The sequence below is a fragment of the Schistocerca nitens genome, unplaced genomic scaffold (genome assembly GCF_023898315.1).
Source record: "Schistocerca nitens isolate TAMUIC-IGC-003100 unplaced genomic scaffold, iqSchNite1.1 HiC_scaffold_316, whole genome shotgun sequence".
In the NCBI taxonomy this organism is placed as follows: Eukaryota; Metazoa; Arthropoda; class Insecta; order Orthoptera; family Acrididae; genus Schistocerca; species Schistocerca nitens.
In genome coordinates, this window is record NW_026045851.1 from 150,643 (window position 1) to 176,387 (window position 25,745).

Genomic DNA, 25,745 nt, shown 5'->3' on the forward strand with positions numbered 1-25,745 from the left:
GTGTATTGGCTGCTCCAGGCTTATCCACAGGTTCCTTTTGTGTCAAGCTCAATGTATGGTTTTCATCTCATGGTAGCCCTGCTGATTGCTGTGAGACAGGACATCAACCTGTCTACTTCTCTGACATGGGTACTTGAAGACGATGTGATGCCTGATAACAAATTCCTGAGGGAAAGTTGGTTTCATTATAAAATGTAATGCATCTAAAGATGTGGTGTCCAGATGTGGGTGAGAAGGGAAGCATCTCTAACTGCAACATGTGCCCTGAATGGCCTCCAGCTACATTCTACCTCTGCATTGTTATGCATTCTTTAACTTTTTGTGTGTATTTTATTTAATAGTTTACATTAATTGACTCTGTTGTTCATAAAGATTTCATTTTCTCACCCATTTTTCGTAGTACTGACTATGATGGCCCTCCATGGGGTATCCTTCAGTGACCAGCTACACTTTTTAGCATTCTGAATTTTATCTCATATTTTACCATCTGAGTTAGGTTAGTGTGATGTGAATTTTCAACCATTTTGACAAGATCACAAACCTTGATGTCATTTCTCCTTCCATATAATTTCACGTGAATTCCCAGCGCAATGCGGAACTGATAATCCAGGTGTTTAGTCCTGTTAAAATCATAATCACAACCATTATCATTGAAGCTTTCTCATTGTCAAGTGGGCCTTCATTTCCCTTGAACAAGAAGCCCCATGATCAATATGCACCTTGGGACTGTAGTACAGCTTCATAAAGAGGATATGGACCACATCTCTTCGCTCTTGTCTTAGACTTCATATGTGACGTCTGACAATGATAAAGGATATGATGCAGCGCAAAGTAGTGCTTTAATAACTTCTCTGATAGTCGCACTTCCTGCAGTAGTGCAAAAATCCATCTCAACTCTCCCAGGCTGTACCTTACTGGCTGGTGCTTGGCGTTATAATACTCTCGGTCTTTCTCCTAGGTGTCCAGAATTTGTATACTAGCCATCTGTCTTGCTTCTTCAGTCTTGGTGATTAGGTGTCCATGTAGTCATCCTGAGTATCGTTGAGTTGAAACGGGAACAATGTATCCATTACTGCATCGGCCTTGCAACCGTGGAGCAGAATGAACAGTGTGAAGTCTGCAGTGTCTTGGTTCAGTGTGTTGTATTAGACTGTCACAACAGGCAGTATTGTATCCCAATCTCTGCATTCAAAGTCAGTATACATCTAGAGCATATCAGCCAATATCTTATGAAAGCATTCTTGGGGGGCAGTCGTCTTGTAGATGTTAGGCAACTGTTATTCTGTGGGTGATATTGAAGTGTGAAATTACTTCTGATACTGGTCTGCAAAACTTTTCCATGATCAGAGATCATCACATGGGATTCTGTGTTTCAAAATGATGTCTTCTACAAGAAACTTAAAGATTCCCTGAGCTAGTCACGATGGGTCCTTCTGGCTCATCAGCCAGCATAGAGAGTGGTGGTCCATCACAAAAGTGAATTGTTCACCAAATAAATACGGCCAAAACTTGTTTTAAACAGCTGCAAAGCACTCAGTCTGTTTGACAGTAGTTCATCATGGACTTGAAGAGTACTGTGGAAGAATAAGTTACCACCTTTTCTATATCTTTCTGAATTTGTTACAGAACTGCCACCTGTACCTTAACTGCCACCTGTACCTTAACTGCTACTCTTTGTGTGAAGTTCTGTCTCATCATACAATGATATGAATGGAGATGATGTTAGTGCCTCCTTGAGGGTGAGGAAAGATCTTTCTTCCACGTCTTTCGTTCGAGGGTGAGGACTTGTGGCGAATGGTCACTGTGCTGCTGGCTGCTGTTCTTGGGGAATGCTTACACTTGCCATAGTGGAGGAAAATTCGTCGTGTATACACAGTGCAGCACAACTGTTATGTGCGGAAGCCCATGCTTTGCCTGTGCACAGCTACTTTGTCATGGTAATACCTATGTGTGGTCCCTTTGTGGCACAGCACCTGCCGGTCTACTGGCAGCGCAGGGGCTGCGGGCATCATACTGCTCTCGTTTTGAGTTATCTGATCTGCCATCAGTGTGTCGCAGTCAGAAACTGCCGCCGGGCATCCTCTCTGCTCCTCTAAGAGTGGAGAAATTCCTACACCAGTGCCCATGATACTACCCAGATACCCGTGTGTAGTTTATGCTAGGGATGGCGCTGTTCAGGGAGACCTAACAGTGCCAACAAATGAACATTAAGCACCCCTTGGCAGTGTCAGTCTGACTCTGGAAACCGCTCCCGACACTCTCAGTAAATCCAAAGCCCCAGTCCACTGGGCGCACTGTGGTGCCCAGTCTCTAGGCTCCCCCAGCCATTCCTCCACAAATGTTACAAAGAGAAAAACTCGAAAACACACAGACATGGACATAATGCCAGTGACAAAGCATCTGGCACCCAGCCAGCTCGCTTTGGAGTGTACCACCACCGAAGATGACACGGAGCTGAGTGAGGAGACTGTAGTCACCAACATCCCCGCCTCCAATAGCTATGCCCCAATTGCATTGCCAGAAGTGGATGAAATTGTGGTGAAGAAGAACCATCCCTCCACATCAGGGACCCAGCCTAAACAGGAGGAGGACAAGATCCCTCCCATCATAGCTACCATTCAAATTGGCACTATGAAAGTAATCAAGGAGATTGCACCGATGTTAAAAGGTGGTGGCCTCAACACCTCATGTAGGGTCTCGTCAATAAATTTTCAGATGTCCGCACATTGAGACTACAGAACAATAAAAGATTACTTTCAGAGACATAACATCCGCCATCACACATATCTGATGTTGGAATGAGACACATTCAAGGCAGTGATAAAAGGTCTCCCCAACTCTTCTCCAGGTTCAAGGTCATAGAGGTCAAACAAGAAACACGTGCCTCTGATCTGGCAAGATCAGGAGAAGGTTGCAAGAAACGTGTGTCCTTCAAGGTCATTCTCCATCCTGACCAGACAAACTGCGAACTACACGTGATAAAGCTCATGCTGCATTGCGGAGTCACAATTAAAAAATATCGGCAGCCTGTAGGTCCTGTACAATGCCACCAATTCCAGCAGCTCTTCCACAGTGCCAAAAACTGTAACTAACCAAGAAAGCGCGTAAAATGTGCAGCCCCCATCTCAGTAAAACGTGTACCAAGAAACGGGACACGCCAGAAAAATGCGCTCTCTGCAGTAACTGCCATCCAGCAAACTGCAGCCACTGCCCTACAAGAATGAAGCTGATGGTTAGCCATCCCACATGGTCGTCCTTATGAACTGCTACATCAGCTGCGGCAATGACTATGAGCTCTGCTCCTGCAGCCACAGCCACAGGCACCAGTGCAGCTGCCACCAAAAGCCACAGACCGAATATGCCAGTGCCAGAACCCTACCCATCACTTCACCCACCATGTGCCCTGATGGCTGCTGTCGCCCGGCCGCCCTGTGCCCCACCACCACAGACCTCCCCACCCCAGGTCACAGAGACTGCTACCACAGAGCCACAGTCTTCCCCCTGCACTCAAGCGGCGATGTTCCTTGACGAGCTGAGTGACCTGCAGAAACCGTCTGTAAAATAACCCAGCAGCAGAAAGACCCCACCAGAGAAAACAAGCCATGCCACAGCAAGAATGGTCTTGCATATGACAAATGAGTAAAGGCAGAAATAATGGCAAAATCACTGGAGTCACAATACCAGACTCACGTCATCCACAATGAGGTGAGCGATAGGCAGGAGAGAATAGTTACCGTACGAGTGGCTCAGATATGAAATACAGGCCCAATAACAGAATTTGAGCCCATTAACGAGCTCACAATATGTGCACTCGTCAAGTGGCAGGGTAACCCCAAAGCTCCTGGCCCTGACCACGTCTGCACCACACTCCAAAAACACCTTCCCCCTCCCGCTATATCCTACCAGGCAAGCATTTATAATACTTGCTTGAAACTTACATACTTCCCGTCAGTGTGGAAAACTGCAAAGGTCATCGCCCTACCAAAACCCAATAAATACCTGATACTTCCCAAAAGCTAAAGGCCCATTTCTCTCCTAACAGGCCTGGGGAAAATCCAGGAATTAATACTCCTTTCACCCCTCCATCAGTTTCTGACTGAATAGAACATCCTTATGCCTGAATAGTTTGGTTTCTGTGCTGAGGACTCCACCATCCAATAATCCCTTCACTTGGTAGAACACATTCGTCTAGCCAGGGCACGGAAAGAAGCAACAGGAGCAGTAGACATACAAAAAGCATTTGACCACATCTGGCCTGATGGCCTAATCTACAAACTTCAGAAGGTAGGGTGCCCAGATAATATAACCTGGAGAGATAATATAACCTGGAGAATGTCCTTCACATTGAAAAGGAATGTCACCCATTTAAGGGGTTAAAGCAGGTTTTTCGCTCATTTGTTCAAAGTTTGCTGGAAAATTACATAGTCAAAATAGCATAACTTTGAACTCGTAAATGATACGAAAGCAGTATGTTGCCTTTGAGCACCAGCAACCTTGATTTTCCTATTGTCTGTCTACAGTTTAGAAATTCTTTGGTCCTTTCAAGCAGTCTAGGGTGTCACCAGTACAGGGGAGTCGACTTTTTCTGAATTTGTTCAGTTATCCGTAGTCCACACACAATCGTACACCAACTGCTTCTTCACAAGGACCACAGGAGAGGACAAAGTACTCTCTGAAGGTTCAATAATGTTGACTTGCAGTGTCTTCTTTGCCCGCTATCTGATTGTCCATCATTCAAGCAGTGACACCCTAAACGAGTGCTGGCTAATTGTTGCATGATCCTCAGTGTTGATACCATGTTTTACCATGGGTCACTTAGTCTGTCTTTCCTCCACCCAGGATCTGAAAGCATCCAAAAACTGGCGCAGATCAGCTAACACTCCCAGATGTTCTTCCTGACATGGCTTCCTCTTCTATGTTGTCTGTAGTGGTAGCAGAGAATGATTCTTCATTTATGGCACTAAGCTGCCCTCCATGGACTACTTCAGCTATCCCTATATGTATACCTTTGGGGATGAGTTGTGGATGCTCATGACAATAAGTGATCCATGGTTGCCGTAAAAGAGGTATCTCTTCTTCTCACTGTCCGGTGTATGAGAGACACAACTACTGTAGAGACCACATTCAGGAGTTGGTCCTATTTCTTTCTTCTGACTCTTTTCTGCTGCATTTCCTCCATATACTGGCATCATTTGATGAGTTCCTTGATTATTGTGACATACTTTATCAGAAGAGCTTTGTGCCTTTCTTCGGCAAACCCTTTCATCGTGTGTGACATTTTGTAGGCTTCTGTCTGTGTAGAACTTAGTTGTTTCCCTATGACAAAAAAATGGTTCAAATGGCTCTGAGCACTATGGGACTTAACATCTATGGTCATCAGTCCCCTAGAACTTAGAACTAATTAAACCTAACTAACCTAAGGACATCACACAACACCCAGCCATCACGAGGCAGAGAAAATCCCTGACCCCCCCCCCCCCCCCCTATGACATTGGACCATGTTCGTCAATTGCTCTTCTGCTAAGAGGACTAGCTGCTGGTTGTCACCAGATGCTTTCTTCAGTTCAGTCTGGAATTTGTCGCAGCTATCAAGTTTCTCTTTATTGGTCTGCAACTGCTGCTGTTCAAGTAAAGGTACACATTTTCCAAATGCATCATATCACCCCACCTATTGTATTTGGTGACTTGATCAAATCCTTTGAGTCACTTTGTCAGACTTTGATCAGCATGTCGAGAAAACACTGATGGGTGCTGATGTGTAGCTGACTTGATGCGGTTATGAAATACATTGGTATTGTGAGTAGTTATGCACACTTTGGGAATGATGTACTCCTTGTATTCCACTTCCCTTTCATTTTGCTGATGGCTTTTATGTTGCCTGATTGGAGTCACATAGATGTAAATTGTTTGAAATACCTGTCAGCTAAATGAAACAATCGTTGGGTTGTGACATCAGCGAACTGCTGACTAAGATTGTGGAGTTATGCCTGCATGTTACGTAGCTTGTACTGCAGAAGTGTTGTCACTGTTTGGTTTATTTAGCATTAAGGCCAACAGTTTGTTTAATTTCAGTCTCATTCCCTATCTCTTAAAGTTGTTTTTGAATTTCTGTGACTTCTCTGTCCATCCTAACACAATAATGATCAGACCATTATTGAACTTAAATATTACAAGCGTCATTTAAAATTTAAATTGGAAGGTCATAACAATGCTTTTCATGATACTTTCATGGAACAAAAAACTGGATACCCCTGTAGCCACCTGAGCACATACTGTTCAACCCCAGTGACATCATCCAGTGTTCCCACCATAATTCCTTCCTCAATGGACTAAATATTTTGTACTATATACGTATATATGTATATAAGAAGGGTAGAAGGACGGGTCCTCAAAATTACAGACCAATATCCTTAACATCGGTTTGTTGCAGGATTCCCGAACATATTCTCAGTTAGGATATAATGAATTTCCTTGAGACAGAGAAGTTGCTGTACATGCATCAGCACGGCTTTAGAAAGCATTGCTCCTGCAAAACGCAACTCGCCATTCTTTCACATGATATCTTGCAAACCATGGATGAAGGGTATCAGACGGATCCTATATTCCTTGATTTCCGGAAAGCATTCGACTCTGTGCCCCACTGCAGACTCATAACTAAGGTACGAGCATATGGGATTGGTTCCCAAGTATGTGAGTGGCTCGAAGACTTTTTAAGTAATAGAACCCAGTACGTTGTCCTCGATGTTGAGTGTTCATCGGAGTGAGGGTATCATCTGGAGTGCCCCAGGGAAGTGTGGTAGGTCTGTTGTTGTTTTCTATCTACATAAATGATCTTTTGGATAGGGTGGATAGCAGTGTGCGGCTGTTTGCTGATGATGCTGTGGTGTACGGGAATGTGTCGTCGTTGAGTGACTGTAGGAGGATACAAGATGACTTGGACAGGATTTGTGATTGGTGTAAAGAATGACAGCCAACTCTAAATATAGATAAATGTAAATTAATGCAGATGAATAGGAAAAAGAATCCTGTAATGTTTGAATACTCTATTAGTAGTGTAGCGCTTGACACAGTCGCATCGATTAAATTTTTGGGTGTAACATTGCAGAGGGATATGATGTGGGACAAGCATGTAATGGCAGTTGTGGTGGAGGCAGATAGTCGTCTTCGGTCCATTGGTAGAATTTTGGGAAGATGTGGTTCATCTGTAAAGGAGACCGCTTATAAAACAATAACACGACCTATTCTTGAGTACTGCTCAAGCGTTTGGGATCCCTATCAGATCGGATTGAGGGAGGACATAGATGCAATTCAGAGGCGGTCTGCTAGATTTGTTACTGGTAGGTTTGATCATCACGTGAGTGTTATGGAAATGCTTAAGGAACTCGGGTGGGAGTCTCTAGAGGAAATGAGACGTTCTTTTCGTGAATCGCTACTGAGGAAATTTAGAGAAGCATCAATTGAGGCTGACTGCAGTACAATTTTACTGCTGCCAACTTACAATTCGTGGAAAGACCACAAAGATAATAGAGATTAGGGCTCATACAGAGGCATATAGGCAGTCATTTTTCCCTCGTTCTGTTTGGGAGTGGAACAGGGAGAGAAGATGCTAGATGTGGTATGAGGTACCCTCCGCCACGTACCGTATGGTGGATTGGGGAGTTTGTATGTAGATGTAGATGTACTAAAATGGGGACAATTCTGCGGTGCAAGGGAGTGTTAAAGAGTTTCCTTTGTAGCTTTAAGAGTTGTTCTTGCGTTAGAGCTGCTGTACATGTCACGTGTTGTCATGCAGGAGGAGGACATTGAGAATTGGCTGCTGGCATCATTTGTTGCAATAGGCAGCCTTAGCATCAACAAGTAGATTGCAATATTACTCCACATTCTCTTTCCTTCCCCCATGCAGGTAATTAAACATATATACACACCTTTTGAGTCCCAAAACAAAACTACCAAAACTTGCCTAGCAGAAAGTTCATTCTTGACATTGATCAATGCATGTCTCCAACTTTTTCCACTCCATACTCATCCCCTTGTTATCTGAGGTGTAGCAGTGACCCATATCTCATTGCAGGTCATGATATGACACAGAAAAGCTTCTCTTTCTTCTTTGTCATAGTGATTCAGAAGTAATTGACAGATATTTTTGCATACAACCTTTTGTGGCTTAGTGGGAGGTTGTGAAACCCACCTTGCCAATATTTTTCTCTGTTCTAATATATCCAATAAAATGGTATGGGAACTTCCAAAACGTATCACCACTTGTGATAAAATTTTGGTAACAGCTTTCTTGTGTTCATGAACAATGTTTAGAGTCCTTCCAAAATGTCACTTGATTTCATACCTTTGCTGGAGAGAGAACAAATAATAATGTGTTTCTCAACAGGCAGTGGGACCTTCTGATCACTCTTGGTGAGTGTCAAGTCATGTGCATGGCTACCTCCCCCCCCCCCCCCCCTTCCTTTCTCTTGAAAGCAGTTCTGTAGTGCACCTAGCTGTTCATGTCACTATATTGGTCAGATGAACAAAGTTCAAGTTTATTTGAATGACACTCGTATATTAATTTTAATATAAAGTTCACAATGGAAAACGAAATAGAAGACAAATTTTATTTTTGCATGTACAGCTTGTAACACTGTTTCTGTGATATTGAACCTTTTATTTTATAGTTAGATCTGAGGCCAAGCAACAATAATTATCAGAATTGGTCTCAGTACGTGCATTTGACATTTTTTTGCTGTAAATTAAAAATTAACAGTTGTAATTGGAATAATAACTTCCTATACGCCATGTGGGATGCTAACATGTTCTTATTAACATAACAGACTAATTAACTTCTTCCTATTAGTGACGTTGGATGACAAACCAAAATTTCTATAATGACTGAAGCTACGTAACAAAAAGTATCAATAAACAGCGAAGCAGTTTAATGCACAATGAATGTTAGACTAGTCTGTTACGAACCACAATTGATAATTAACGTTCAGAATTACCAAAACATGGAAGCATCATTGAATGGGAAGGAACACACAATTTGAGAAATTTCATATTACAAAACGATTTACCTTTTCTTATAATGTTCACGAGCCAGCATAAATTTTTTCTCACTAGTCAAATTACATATAACAGACGAAATTGTAAATGAATATATCCATACTTAAGCACTGATATTACAACATTTAATTTATGAAAAAGAACTTTTAACATCTATACTAACTGTAACACCAATATTTGTTTTTGGTAAGCGCCTCCATATGAAAGAGCTGGTGCCCCTTACATGGTAATTAGAAACTGATGGGGCTTGAGAACACAAACTCTATAGAAAACTAACTCGGACAGTAGATAACTTCATACAAATTCCATTCACCATCCCAAACATAAAATTCGTGGAATTAATACATTTGTGGAGGGGACTAAACATATTTGAGTCACAGTATTTTGAGGAAGGTTTCAATTATTTAAGAGTTGCTTTACTAGCACCATCTGGAGGGCAGTTGTTTCAGAAATTACTTGATATGGTATTCAGTTGGCACTTACTTGTGTACTGGTACTCACTGGCGAGCTAGAGCTACGTTGTACCAATATTTAATCTCTATTTATTACTGGTAGGTCATTTTCTATTCAAGCTTACGTATTTTACCATTTACTTCTAACATTTGTACCTCTTTTATACAGATCTGATAATGGCAATGCTGAAATTCATCATAAGGGAGACCATAAAATAAAATAATAGCTCTCTGGAAAAAATCCTACATGGAATAGCTAAAAAATTGGTCATCGTGTAACTACGGCCTCCCATCGGGTATGCCGTTCGCTGGGTGCTAGTCTTTAGATTTGATGCCACTTTTGGGACTTTAGCATTTTATTATAGTAAGATCACTTGCGTAGTTTTGAACCCCAAATGATTTTGCATCTTCTGAACTTTCATATTTTTCACAAGTTTATTTTCGACAATTATTTTCCAAAACACATTGGTGGTGCTGATGTTTATCAGACTTACCTATTTCATGTTATTCACCACAATTTGCCAGTCATATAGTTTATTCACACTACTTTCGAAATTATCCTTGTAAACTCATTGGACGTTTTCAGTTCTACAGACTGCTCTGTACATACTACCTGGATGAGAAGCTATGGTCTTCTTGTATAGAACTTCTACGCACCTGTATGTTCCTGTCACATGCACAACCTTCACAGTAATTACCAATTAATTGTTTCAAATCATAATACAAACACTAATATTAATAAAAATATATGCAACAGGCAAATCTGGAAGAGACAAAATTATTTAACTTTTCTTTCCCTATTGCTACTTGGTTGGTGACACCTTCACATTCGTAGCTTTAGATGTGTGTCTCTCTCCATTGAACAGTACCACAATGACAAATACAGTCACTGGCAGTCCCTTTTAGATATAATGTTTTCAGTACACTATATGTCAAATAGTGACATGCTTTGTGTGGCAACCACTTACTGCTGCTTCAATAAGTCATCAGTTGCAAAACATTCTTTATTGGATACTTCATTCAAGATGGTTGTACAGTCACAATCTCCAATTCGAGTATTGTACTGCTTTCAGTTGGTGAGTAAATAGAAGTATTATTTATTTATTGATTTATTTATATCCCATAAATCCATTACAGCGAGACATTCGCATGGATGTAGGACGTGTCAGAATTATTACAAAGAATACAAAAGGAATACATAAAAGTACCTCTTGCAAAAGGATATCTGGTATGAGACAAAATACACATTAATAGGTATAGAAAAAATTACATTAAAAAAATGCTAGATCTTAATAGCTAAATGAAAGACACAGAAATGTTAACAATGATTGTGAGTATCGTAAGGCACAATAGCACAAAAAGTTAGTAAATGAAAAAATTAATTACAGTTAACTCTACTGAAATATTCTTCTACCGAACAGAAGGAATTATCTAATAAATACTGTTTGAGCTGTTGTTTAAATTTGGGAAGCTCATCGATAAGTAATTTCAGTGATGGTGGGAGAGCATTGAACACCTTGCAGCTCATGTAATGGACTCCTTTTTGTACAATAGTAAGGATTTTTGATTCATAATGCAGGCCCATCTTCCTCCTGGTATTAGACACCAACTTCCTCATCTGCGTTTTCCTGATCACATCTGTAACTTTTTACTGCAGGAATATGTAACGCATATTGTGTACTCAACACCAATAAGAGCAGTTGTTGGGCTGTTTGAGTGGATGTGTGCTGGTTTCATAAACTTGTTCTATAGTGAAACACAATACTTTTAGCAACAATCATAAGCCATCATGAATGCTTTATTAGGACCTGATGGAATTGTTAGCTTTATATCTCAATATACTGAAGGCATGTGATAACTGATGAGCACCATTCATGATTAGATATTGACAATTCTTTGTTGTAAAATGTTTTTGTTGGGTACCCCTCATCAGTGGAACACTATTCCCCATGTTTACTACTACTACATTCATATCAACTATTACCGGGCACCACCTTTGATTTATACCTATAGGATGATTATTCCTCTGTATCTGAATGCAGTAGGGTGGTGCATCTTTATTTAATACAAACAGAACAGTTGACCACCAGCTTGAATGCTTTTTTATCAAACAACCAAAACTGATTTTCACACTCCTTGCAAGACTCATCAATTTATTGTACCAATAAACTTACATACAACAATCACATGTCAATTCATAATATTAACAAGAAGACTGATGAATCGTAGACTCTGTGCAATTTTCATAAATCTACTTATTACTTTATTATTACATGAGACACTAACTTGCTTTTACCATTTGCATTATTAAAACATGAAACATGATAGTTTGAGCATTAATGATGTTTCTAATAAGTCTAATCACCAACTGTTTGAAGCAGGGAGTAATTCAAACACAAAATAATCTCCAATTATCTTCTTTTTTTTAAATGGTATTAATATTTCGTAGTATTAATTAACTCAAGTGTTCATACTGGAGTGACTTAGTGTGTTGTCAAACAGCATCTCAGCGTTGGGTTATACAATACACACTTTGAATTAATACAGATTTTGATAGAAGCTGTTTTTCTGGGAAAATGTGAGAAATTTCTTCAGAGTTGGCTTCTGTGGGAGTGAGAGGGACAAACCTTTACATGGCTTTGTCAACAGGTTATTGGGAAAATGTCGCCTTCAGAAAACTGACAACAGGATGACATCTGGCAATCTCTCTTGCACTTGATTTCTAATTTATTACAATCTCTTGAGGGCATCTTCTGGTTGATGACTACAGCAGGCTAACAATTGCGGCAGGTAAGTAAGAGCAACAAGTTGTTGACAGCATGGGGATGGCAATAGGAACATGGCTCTCCATACTCTTCAGGATCTTGTGATGGTGACCATGTTGTACATGCAATAGATTGTACAACACATATTAGTTTCACACCACAGTAAACAACAATAGGGTCCCAAAAGCATTCACAGACACATACATTCATACTACACTGGCTTGAAGAATATAAGGAAAAAGTAACTTTCACTTTATGTGTCAATGCCAAGTAAGATAGCTCGATGAGACAATATATATAAATTACTACTTGATTACAGTACTGAAGGTAACTGAAAGAAATACAGTATGACATAAACATAAATGATGCTTTCATGCAAAGATAATAATTACCCTGAAGTTGATATCATTTATTATGGTTCCCTGGAGATTACAAAAGAAACGCAACAGTTCTTAATAGGGTGTGTGATCACCGAGGATGGTAATGCATAATCTACAATGTGCTCCCACATAGTCACGAGCCTAGTAGAGAGTTCTTGTGATAGGATGTTCCATTCCTCCTCAGCTGGATGGTCATTGGTGCATGTGACCATACTGCAATGTGTCCCTCCCACCTCCCAACATGCTCGATCGCTCCACTGTTCAATGTGGTCACGTATGGTCATCTATAAAAATGGCCAAATGTGCTTGTGAGAAACCAAACATTGGAAACGAGTACATTGTCAGAATGATGTTGACTGTTGAGTGTACTGTGTTCAGAGATCTGAAGGCAGTATGCCCCTGCAACATTGTGCCTCCCTCCAGCATAAAAACTAGACCACAAAAACTATCATGTTAGGCAGTGTTGTAGGGGTGCAGTAAGTGCTGCAACCATGAGGCCTCACATAATGCACCCAGGAGCATTGTCGAACATGATCATTTCAGTGGTCTAGTTGTTATGGTATGGAGAGCCATAATGTTGCATCATTGTGATACACTATTCCTTCAATCTGTTTGTATTTTCAGAAATGTATGCAGCCCTGACTTCATTTTTCTGGATGACAATGCATAGTTGCATCAAACAGCACAGGTGCAAGAGATCTCGGAATGAAAAGATATTTGTCGATTGGTCTGGCCTGCCCACTTCCATCTTAATTCCCATTTAGCACAGGTGGATGTGTTGAGGAAACATACTGCAGCACATATACATGCACTAACAACGATCCTGCAACTGTCAACTGTGCCAGTGAATGGAAAGCCGTAACATGACAACTACATACCAAACTAGAGGCCAGCAGGGGAGCACTTTGCAATGCATTGCCATCGATGGCGATCAAAAGATACATGTCCTTCCTTTTGAAATGTACAGAGTTCTGCTTGCAACTCTAAAAATATAAATATCAATTATGATAAAGTAATAGTCGAAAACAATTTTGTAAAATTGCTTTTCTGAAGAAAATACATTTAATTCTCAACTAAAATCAATATAATTGCATCACATAATTGTGCAAAGACTTTACACCATAACGGGAACACAAGTTTGATTCCTCAACCTAACAGCTATACCGGAATCAAGAATTTTGGCGGGGGGGGGGGGGGGGAGGGGGGAGGAGGAGGAGGAGGGGAGGGATGGGCGGAATGCGATGCGCTGTCAATATCATACTAATTGACAAAAGGGGGAAAGCTTTACAAGCTAAAGACTGTATGTAGTGAAATAAACTACATGAAAGTAACAAACAGTTAACTACTGGTTCTTACAAACACTGTTCTAGCCTTTCTTTTAATCTGTAAAATATGGCTAGAGTGTGATAGTGTCCATCACAATGCCATGGAACACTGGCTGAGATGACAGACTTATCTGTGAGGTGACCGACTTATCTGTAAGGGACTTTATGATCTAAGCTAGGTTGACATATGGCAATCTGCCCTTGCAACATTGTGCCCACCTCCAGTTTAACAACTGCATCACCAAAACTATCATTTTATGCACTGTTGTTGGGATGCATTACGTGCTCCTACCATGAGGCCCTTGCAATATTGAGCCTCCCTCCAGCCTTTCTACCTGGTGGGCACTCATTAATACCAAAAATTTCGAAATTTCGTGTATTGATGAACAGATTTAAAAATGATAATGACTTAAAACAGTCTGGTTTCATAGCGTAATGGCGAAGGTAGTGAACTCTCATGCACCTCAAATCCTGTCATGTACACTCTTAACAAAACCTGTAAATACGTTTCGTTACCTGCCAAGGCAAACTCCAGTTTTATCACCACTCCTTGTCCAGGTAAATTTTCCAAATGGGATCCTAACTTCTACCATTTTGAGAATGTACGAACTTAACACTCTGTATGCACGACACTTAAAAAAAGAAATAGGATATGTGGTAAGCATTTTCATATAGCAAAGTAAATAATGCATTATTAACAAAGTAACGAGATACATTTTAAGCATGTTCTTAAGGAAACTAATACATAGTCTTAGATACATCCACAACACTACAACACACCATCATATTATATTGAAAACGTTCCTTACATGTCCTTTCGTAGACCTGCGTGTTTTCATGTGTTTTGAGCTGTCACGAATCTGATGTTTTTTTCCCTTCCTTGCTGTCGCCTTGGCAAACGCACATGTATAGTAAGTTATGATTGTGGACACAAATCTACCCAAAGATGTACACGTCTGATCCGTATCTGAACCATGTCAACCAAGATAATCTACAAAATACGCCACTCGTATCACAATTTTTATTGGCTGATTGTAAGCTCTGTCGTCATTTAGTTGACTGCGAATTGCAGCAAATAACTTTAGAATGGAATGTATTACAGGACGGGGAAATAAGCATTCGTGTTCATGAAACTGCTTCTTAGATATTTGTGACCGTCACATCTACCGTTATAAATCGCGAAAATAGGATTGGTAGAGTGCATGAACTGTAATTGTAAACTGTCTAAGAATTGCAGTTACCGAAAGAAGCATTCGCCCAATCACTGATACTGAGCAGTCACAGTTTAGCCCATCCCTACCCATAGCGCAGTTATATTTCCCGCGCATTCAGTTTACGAGTGGGACGCAACCGGGAAGCCTAACAGACACATCATTGTGGTCCAAAACCACTCGGAAGTGACGTCAAAATGACGTATACGCAAACGCGCTGCACACTTGTCGACTGATCGAGATCTGTGGTCGAATCGAGTTAGCGGGAAAAGCGTCTGCTTTCTTCTGCACTGTCATACTGACCGTGTATCTTGAGTGGTTGTGTTTTCGCTATCGAGCAAAATGTCTCAGGTGTATGAAAACATCTTTCGTGACGCTGCGAAAGATTTCAGAATTTCGGAGGATTGCCTGATTTCAGGCTACTGTAATTCGTTGGAGGAGGTAATAATAATTTTATGTTAGAATTGGCTGGCAAAAATATGCGCCTTAGAAAATAACTTTTTTTCTGCTGCCAGTTAAGATTTCATTTTAATAAATTTTATATGTCGCTTTCCGCGATCTGATTCCAATTTTTAAGTGAGTTTTTTTATGTATTATGCAGTTTTTTCTTTGTTTTCGTTGTGAGGTGCTGCATTGTTACATTACCTTTACTGTAACATATACACGTGGAATATTGTAATTAATGATCGGTGTTTAGGAAGTTAATGGCAACTTTGTTTCAAAATTCGCCGTTTGTGAGTTCGTCATCTATGTTTTACAGTAAGAGAAACTGAACATTGCAGCAGCTCAAGCGCAAACGTCGTCTCGAGTAAATGGCATAATTTAGAAGACACACATGAAAATGGGACTCAGGGCCTGGGAACAATCATGCAAAAGGAAAATAAAAAGCAGTATGTTTGCAGCTAATGTCATTGCCAGAGCGTGGGCTCTGTATTCCACATAAATGTATCCTGCATTTTCCCAGGAATTTTACGTAGTTCTTTCTAATTGCACTATCAGCTCCAGTGCATAATTGCACAAATCCATTACTGCTGTTTTCTTTGTGCTGGCACTGATCTGAATTTCATTGAGGTACTGAATTCAGAGATTAGCTAGAAAACTGTCTATGCAGGGATATGGAGCTCTGTAATTCAAATGACTGTAAGATCCTTAGTTTCTCACCAAAGTTTCAGCAAGGTCAGTGACATCAACTATGAAACAACTTTTTTCATCAATAGCACTGTAATGAATGCCACTTTATGCAAATGTTGCAACATGACCACATTTGGCCTCCCTACTGAATTCTGAGCAAAGGTGTATTGTTGATGGATGCTGAGTGAGAGCTTTTTGTTCAGGATACCATTGCTCAGTAATAACTGTCCGCTTAATTAATACATGTTACGATGTTTCAATTATTACCACTGCTTAGGTGGCTGCTTAAGTATGTGTGGATAATGTTGGAAGTCTATTGGGATTCCTGGATTATATTGGTAGACAGAGTCTGTCAGGATCTAAAATTTTCTCAGCACCACACTGAAATTTTGATGATAATGTAAGCTGTTTTAGTCTTTAGAAATACTTGTTGGTGAATATGGGTCCTCATAGGGTATAGAACGTTATGACGCTTTGAAGCCCTCAAAGTTAAACTTCTCTTACAGGTGTTCTTTTACATCTACACTCTTCTTATTGCCCTGCTAGATTTTATTTTAATTTCTTCTATTGATCTGGTTTTTACGGGAGATAATGATGATGGGAGTGAGTTATTAAGTCATTTATTTATTTTTCTTAGTTTTTCGTCTCACAACATAGGACTTGGGATGAGGCAAAATGTCTTCTGGATATATTATCTCAGTTCTTCTACTGGATAGTGTTGACTTCTCGAGGAGGAGAAATGTTGAGGTCTGCATCTATAACCTTGTCAGGAATACCAATAGTAGAAATAGATGGCAAATTATTTTTAAATTTGGAGTGTATCAGTCAAATAAGCCTTAAAAGTGCTGTATTATTTCTGTTGGTGATAAGGAGGAATTCTGGCTAACCAGCCCAGATCGTGATTGATTTTGCTCTATTTGTCATTAGATAATTTCCTGTATCATACAATAACTTAAGTAAGACTTCAAGACAAGAAGTCAAAGCTTATGGCTTGTATGATGTGGCAGAGTATGCAAAATTATGCTGTTTTTTTTATATGATGATTATGCAGAATCATAAGTTGTGGTCCTTGAGGGGAGTGTCTCATGTACGTAATGGAAGTTTCATGAATTGTGTGAGCAGTTCGTCGTATCATGCTCTCCTTCCCAGGTCTTTGTCACAGATTTCAATCCCTTTGCAAATTAATGTGCCAAGATGCTTGCAGATTTTGTGATTAAGCTTAATGGATGTTGTATTGAAGTAATGTAGTCAGAGGTCTTTCTTTCACGTTTGTTAAGAGTTTGACAGCCGAAAACTGATATTTTTCAATTGTAGGAGAGAAATCATTTTGTAATTTTTACAAAAACTTTTTCATGGATGTATTAACCAGTTTCAACTTTTGTACTGGATAGTTTTGATTGGTGATTCTTATTCTTAGTATATACAACCTGGAATTCATAGTATGCTTAATAAAGCTTTTGTTGACATAAGGCAAGGCGTGCTTGAAATGAGGTTAACTGAAGCACTGATCAGTTAACCCCAAAACTAGGTCATTAAACTTCATGTGCACTTGGAAAATATTTTTCATCATCATAATCACAACTGAAAGAACATTTTATGATCACAATTTTAACTGAAGTCAACAGTAACATAATTTGTGGTCAGTGAATAACAATGGAATAAAAGCAAAAGAGCAAACAAATGAACTCCCAATTTTGTTAACTCATCCATGATTAATAACATAACACTTACTTTAGCTGTCAAAAACATCAGATGTGATGAAAGGCTGTGTACATTAAATAACTGAATTTTGTAAAGCCTAAAATTTCCCTCTTCATTCATGTTTCCCAGTTAACCTTAAGTGTAGTTACCCTCAGTTTATGCTACTGGTCACTTTATTCTCAGGTGGAAACACTTCTCGATCAGCTGAAAACTGTGGGGTTTTCATACTGCGTGAGAAGTAGTCGTTTTAAAGAGCCTTCTTCAGATGTTATGAAAAGTAAGTGAACTGCTGCATTAATTACTTTCTGTGGTTTACCATTTTAGTTCATATATGTATACTTGAAGGAAGAACTTAGTTTGCTGGAATTAGGGATAGTATATATAGGCTACTTTAAGTGGACATTTCTTTCTAAGCTGCACTAACAATTGATGGAATTGACTGTTTTTGTTATTGTTAATAGTTGTTGTGATATGCAAGGCAGAATTGTATTAATTATTTTCCTCTGTGTTGACTTGTTTGTCATTTATCCATTTTCACAGCCATACACTCAGTAATTTTTACACACTTGCATTTGATAATAGGCTGATTAAAATTATTAGTTGGTTGACAATTCCTGTCGGAGCTGGTTTCCTCCAGAGTGCTGAATGCGTCAGGTCCAAACTATCTCTGTTCGCCATTTCCTGACTGCCACAACAGCTGATCAATCCACTTCCATTTTCTTGTCTGACTTCCTTTCTTGATGTGTTTGAACACCATGCAATCATTTGCTGCCTTCAACAAGATTGGCCTTAATCAACATTTTCAGACAGTAGGCATAACTATGTATCCTTACAATATCTTTATGGTGCTAGAGCTAGCTTTCACATCGTAACATAATGTGAAAGGCTGATCTGGTTGAAGGTAGCACATGATCATTGGGACCAAATAATCTTACATTAGTGTAATGTAGAGTGGTGGCATAGTGCAATGGATAAGAAACATTCCTGATCCATATAAACTTGTGGATTTGAGTCTTGACAGATTCTTTCATATTTTTTATACCAAAATTACTTCATTATTTTTATTTAGTTAATAGGTTTGGATGCAGTTTTATTTCTAACACTCTGCTGTGTCATTTTTGACATTGTATTTACTTTTTAATTCCTTATATTTCTTCTTCATATCATTATTTCATTTGAAATCAGCTTGTCACCTATAACCTGTAACTGAATACAAACCAGGACTGCTCATTAGTTGGTAATTTGGCAGTCCATGCAGCTTGTGTGAGGACAGTTTCAGGTGCCATAATTAATGAAAGGAAGAAATTAGTTTGCTTTTAGCATTGAAATACAATTTTTTTTTGTCTTGAGTTTGCCTATAGAGAATAGCTTCAGCTAGTTTCCTGCCACATGCTTAGTGTTTGATATTTCACCATCAAGCCAGGCCAGGCAACAGCGTTAGGTGTGAGGCTCTGCTGCGACTGCCCGTAGTCAGTGTATTAATTGTGAACAAAGTATGATTAACAGTTCTTCTGTAGAATGCTGACAGCCATTTTCTAGGATATATTGCACATCATGTTATGGTTAGGTTATCAAATGAGTTTAAATTCTGGGCTATAAAATGTCGTATCTGCCACAGTTATGCCATTGGTCACTCCAAAACCAGTTGTCAGCAGAGCATGTCATATTCATGTTATTTCATAATGGCCACTTCCAACACTGCACAGAGTTACATGTATACGTCTCCCATCCTTTCGTAATCCCAACCTGTGCTCTGCCTCTACTGAGCTAAACCTACTTTTTTTAACATGAAAATTAAATTGAACAGCACTTGCTGAGTGACCTGCTCTGTTTGTTGCCTATAATACAGCAGCAGCCGGTGTGCTAACACTTTGTCAACAAGTGACAGATGCCAACTAACAAATAATTTTAATGAATCTATACTGCTGTGTTCATGTTGAATGGTTTCTATGGTTTTCGATAATTGTGGTGTTGATATGTAAAGCAGTAGTCAGCTCATTGAACCTATTGACAGGCATGTTTAGCTTTATTGTCTTCCTAGTTAAGTTTATTTTTTGTAATTCCACATTTATAGTAATTATATTTTTCTACATATGTGTTCTTCACATCTCCTTTGTTTACAAAGAATATTAATTCCACATTTATTGGAACCACAATAAAACACTTCAGTTGCCCGAAATCAGTATGGTATCCTCATTGCACATGGCAGACAGTTCCATTTATTTGCTAGATACAATAGGTGTGACATCCTGTAAAATTTTGCTCCAGTACTATGTAAAGTAGATAGACAATCTGCTTCCATCAGTTCAGAACTTTGACAATACCTGTCAAATGAATGAAATGTTTTCTCACATTGTATTTAGTTAATTAACAATAACATACGTGAATTATTTAACAATAACAATGTTTTTTGTCTGTGAGAAATATATTAACTGTTCCATGTAAAACAAAGCATTTCTTCAAGCAAATGCAGGGACATGTCCCTATCCCCTTTTTTGGTTGTGCATTTGCAGTGGAGAGTGTGTGGTCGAGGCACTGTGTTTTGGGGCCAAAATACTATAAAAGTAAAGAGTCTAGTGTACCTGAGCACTTGGTAATATCATGCTGTGTTAAGATATACTTACTTTCCATAAAACAAGTTCGTTACAGGGAAAGTTTATTAAATAAATTTTATAGTAGTTCTTTACCCTCTTTAGGAAGACCATGTGACTCCTCGTAAGAGATTGAGGATCATGGATACTAGAAAATCCAACTGCCCAGCAACTTTAAATATGAAGTGTATAAGGGTGTATCCTGATTACAGTATGCACTCAGCAAATGAACACAGGGATACCAAGGCAAAAGTAAGTATCCAGTTTGGGTTCTGCTTGGAGAAAATTTTACATGATCAGTTGACGGTATACTTTAAAATCTGTTGTTTTTAATGCTCTTAGTTAAATAATTGATACATTTTTGTCTTACAGGTTCTTGCAAGTCTACAGAAAGATTTGGCATTGCCATGCCCGCCTAAGAGCTATCTACATTATTATTTGACTGCTTCCCCAGCAAGTGCACACACACATGCTACTGAAAGTGTTGAAGCAAGTGGGTACATACATCCTTCACATGTAAAGGAAATCAAAAACTTAGTACTCAGTGGCATGACATCTCTCAGAGTCATTAAGTTGGCTCTAGACAGATTTGTTGAAATCAATTTCACTGGGACACACATACCAGGTCAAATGAATACTACCTTTTACCCCACAGAGAAAACTATTTAGTCACATTTATCGGACCCTTTATGGTACAAATAAAGTATTATTTGACGAGACTAGACTGCAGAATCAGGTTGATGAGTGGCACAAAGACTCGAGCAATCACATGATTTATTATAGACATTGTACGGGAGCGAATGGAGAAGTGAAACCATTACTTTTTTGCTATCAGAGCAGTTGGCAGAGAGATCTTTTGAAGAAGTATGGGGGTAGTTGTTTGTTAGATGCAACATACAAAACATCATCATATGATATTCCTTTATTTTTTATAGCTGTGAAGAGTAATGTGGACTATTCGGTTGTTGGTTTTTTTTTCCATTCAGATTGAAAATGCAAGATCCATTCATAAAGCACTAGACATTTTCAAGGACTGGAACAAGGATTGGAATCCCCTATATTGGGTTACTGATTTCTCGGAGTCAGAGATAAATGCAATTGAGCAAGCATTCCCTCAGACGAAAGTTTACTTGTGCCTTTTCCATCGAAAACAGGCATGGGGAAGATGGTTGAAAAAAAAAGGATAATCTACGTGTACCAAATGACATGAAGACATTTCTGGATATGTGGCAAGAAATTTCAGAATCACCAACAGAGAGAGAATTTAGAGATCGTGTAGAAGAGTTGCGAACGCATGAGGTTTCTCGGAGAAAAGAGCGTGCATGGCCATACTTTCAACAGCAATGGCTAACGGTATGTGAAAGATGGGTGAAAGCGTATGAGGACAAGGGCAGATTTGCAACTATTGACACTACAAATGGAGTTGAAGCAATGAACAAGGTTGTAAAACATTTTTTTCCTTAAACACAATTCAGACAGGACTTTAACTGGGGTTACTAAGGTTATAATAAACCAGTTTCTTCCAAGCCTAATTAGAAAGTACTGTCTGCAGAATTCTGCCATCAAAGCTTATAACAAAGATGTTCCACTGTTTTTGCATAAAAAAACAAACAAGTTTGTGAAACATGTCATGCAGCGATATGCATCAGCAAAAGTTGAGTTAACTGCAAGATCAGTGAGTAGGAGATCGGATGGTTCATTTTGTGTGGAGAGTGCAAAGTCCAAAAACTGTAATTATGTAGTAAACTTTGATATACCAGATTGCACATGTGAAGATTTTCGGAGATATAAATACTCATGCAAGCATTTCTGTGCAATCTTTATTTTTTACCCAGAGTGGGGTTTTGATAAAATGCCAGAAAGTTATGACTAGTCCATTAATCTGTCTTGATGAAATGTATGGGGTGGGCTTTAGAAGTGGCTCTTCAGTAATTTCATATGAAGGCAGTAGTAGTGACGAAGCTGTTGAGGAGGCAGTTGAAGCAGCTGAGGAGGCTGTCGAGGTTGAGGAGGCTGTCGAGGCAGCAAATACAGATGGTGTTGTTCAAACCAAGAATATTCCTTTGCAGCAGTTTGAAGCAAGGGAGCTGTGTAAACAGATTTATAATCTCACATACAACTGCAGCAAGAGCGAAACATTACAAAAAGTACTTGAATCACTGAGCAACTGTGTGCAAGATTTGCAATTAGCAAATCCTGAAGTTGGTGGTCTCCCATTAGCAGTGCCATCAACTTCCAAACAATAGCGAAGAACAATGCCAAAAGCCTTACAAGATCTGTCTTAAACACATTATAACATCCCATTTGAAGGGTAAGAAATGACTGTTTATTTGAATTTTAGATAGCTCTTTGTCTATGTAAAATACAAATAAGCTCCGTCATTTCTGATCCTCGAGATGGAATGCTATGAGGTCTTTATGTTGGTCTCTGCTTTTAAACTTTGTTGCACATTTGAATTTCGAAGTAGCAATAGATAAAATATTATAAAACGGGTAGTTGCTACATTTGTGTGTGTGTTTGTGAGTGAGCGAGTGTGCGCGCGCGCTTTTGAAAAGGCCCTTGTTGCCCGAAAGATAAGTCCGACAGTCTTTTTGTTGTGCCTTTCTGTGACTCAGCATCTTCACCATTTGGTGAGCAGCAACAACTATCATTTTCATAATATTGTTACATTCCATCCTGGATTTTTCGTTGTTCATCAGAGAAAAGATTTTTCTGAGGAATTAAACTAGATGGTAGTGTAGAACTTGCAAACTTTTTAAAATATGAAGTAAAAGATTTTAACTTTAAATTAGGTTAATTCAAATATGGGACAATGTTGAGAATTGAAAAGGTGGAAAAAATAAATAAGATATATCTTAGTGGCATTGAGATGTCGTATGACTGATGGAGGAAAGATTTTGCATTTCTTTTTCCAAGTAAGAATGCACTTGCTCTCACTTGCTTCAAAACATGTCTAGTGATTCATGTGAAACAGAGAAAAAGATACTGCCCTGTTAATGAACATGAGATTGCCCAGTATCACTCTGACAGAAGAGTATGGTGTTTCCTTGATATGGTATCTGGTCAGCAATGTCATTGGGACCAAATGAAGTAAGTATTGACTTTTTTTATTTGCTTTGGAAGCTTAATGTGTATCAGTTACCTACATATTGGATATCTACCACCCTGGTTCTAATGTTCTTAATAACTTTGCAGAGTTACTGCAGATACCACACAGAAGCAATTACTGTTACTGGAATACCAGTAATGTTTATTAAATTCAGTTGTAAAGTAGTTCTGGGCATTGCAGCTGGCGAGCAATGTCATTGGGCACCAAAAGAAGTGAGTACTAAATTTTGGAATTGTGCCTTGAAAACATGTGTATCAGTTGTCTTCATGTTGCATAACTCAATTACTTGTTGTTAATTTATTTGTTAGGTTCAGTTATGATGGATTTCTGGCCTTCAGTCCATGGGAAAATTCACACCAGATTGCATCAAGACTGTTATATTCCAAGGATATCTTGGAAGATTGATAGTATTCCTGAAGGAAAACAATCCATATAGTATTTCACGTGTGTATCAAACTGCCATTTGTTGTGGCACATAAATGTTTGCAATTTGATTGTAATTTTCGAACAGTTCCTCAACAGTCCAAGGATTTCTTGTAATGAGAAGTAGACATTGTTGCTTCGGTAAAGGAAATACAAATCACGGTCAATATAACTACCTTATTAACTTTCCACAGAGAAATATTTTTCACTACTGCTACTTAAAAATTCAAATGTGTGACAAAGTTTGCTTACAGAACTTGGCATAAAGATCTCCCTTATTAGTATTTTTTAGGTAGCTCTTATTGTTTGATCCTTCAAATGGAATGCTATGACCTCCATGTGATCTATTCCTTAGTAGTTAATTATCCATTAAGGCACAAATATATGAACATTACAATGAGAGGGGTCTTTATGCTAGGCCCTGTAAAAGTAATGGCATCTTACTTAATATTATTGTTGGGAATTTGATGGCACAGCTGTGGGGAGACCACAAATTTCAGGGTTTGCTAACTGCAAATCTGGCACACAGTTGCTGAGTGATTCAAGTACTTTTCATAATGTTTCACTGTTGATACAGTTGTATGTGAGATGATAAACCTGTTTGAACACCACCTTCACTTCAAATTGCTGCAAAGAAATGGTTAAGGTATCAGTGTGATGCTCTATATGTGTTTCCTCAACTGTGTCCTCATTGCTACTGTCTTCATGTGAAATTACTGCAGACACACTTCTGAAACCAAACCTGTACATCTTGTGAAGACAGATTAATGGGCTGTTCCTGCAGCTTTCTGGTATTTTATCAAAACCCCACTCTGGATAGAAAATAAAGATTGCACAGAAATGCTTGCATGGGTATTTATATATCTCAAAATCTTCACATGCGCAGTTTGGTAGAGCAAAGCTTACAACATAATTAGTCTTTGAACATTGTACTCTCCATATAAAACATTGTCCAACTTCACATTCACTAATCTTGCAGTTAATTCAACTTTCCCTGGTGCGTATCACTGCATGACATGTTTCACAAACTTGCTTTTTTCAAAAAAAAAAAAAATGAAAAAACAGTGGAACATGTCTGTTATGATTTGATGGCAGAATTCTGCAGACAGTACTTTCTAATTAGGCTTGGAAGAAATTGATTTCTTATATCCCTAGTAGCCCCATTGAAGGTCCCATCTGTGTTCCATTTTAGGAAAAAAAATGTTTACAATCTTGTTCATGGCGTCAACTCCACTTGTAATGTCAATGGTATCAAAATTTATGTTCATGTAATATTTTTAACATTGATTGTAGTAAGGTGTAATAATATGTAAATGCCCAATAAAATAGATTGATATTTATATTTTTTGTTTCTGTATAATAATTCTGTAGCTTGGTGACCTGAGTTGTGTGTGTGTGTGTGTGTGTGTGTGTGTGTGTGTGTGTGTGTGTGTGTGTGTGTAAGATATTATCATTTCATGGGAAATGTGGCAATAACAGATCAGAAATTGTGTGCAGAATATACCTAATTATCAACACCTGTAAGCAGCTAAAGGTCTGGATTTCATTATAATTTCATTCTTAGAGAGCTGCAAGACCACCAATGGTATCTGTACAGATACCAGCT

The 25,745-nt window shown here is 38.9% G+C and overlaps 1 long non-coding RNA gene across 4 annotated transcripts in view; it reads left to right on the forward strand.

Annotated features, from left to right (window-relative positions):
- LOC126226524 (uncharacterized) overlaps positions 1 to 25,431 on the forward strand; it is a 175,997-nt gene extending 150,566 nt beyond the window's left edge. Inside the window, exons 1-6 of one of the 4 annotated variants that reach the window (XR_007543951.1) lie at positions 15,477 to 15,625; positions 18,200 to 18,293; positions 20,713 to 20,859; positions 20,980 to 23,697; positions 23,803 to 23,928; positions 24,025 to 25,431. This is a non-coding gene — a long non-coding RNA (uncharacterized LOC126226524). Of the gene's footprint in view, positions 1 to 15,476; positions 15,626 to 18,199; positions 18,294 to 20,463; positions 20,610 to 20,712; positions 20,860 to 20,979; positions 23,698 to 23,802; positions 23,929 to 24,024 lie in introns of those variants that run through there. The other 3 variants (XR_007543953.1, XR_007543952.1, XR_007543954.1) reach the window with 3 other exon arrangements.
- Positions 25,432 to 25,745: the final 314 nt, after the last annotated feature.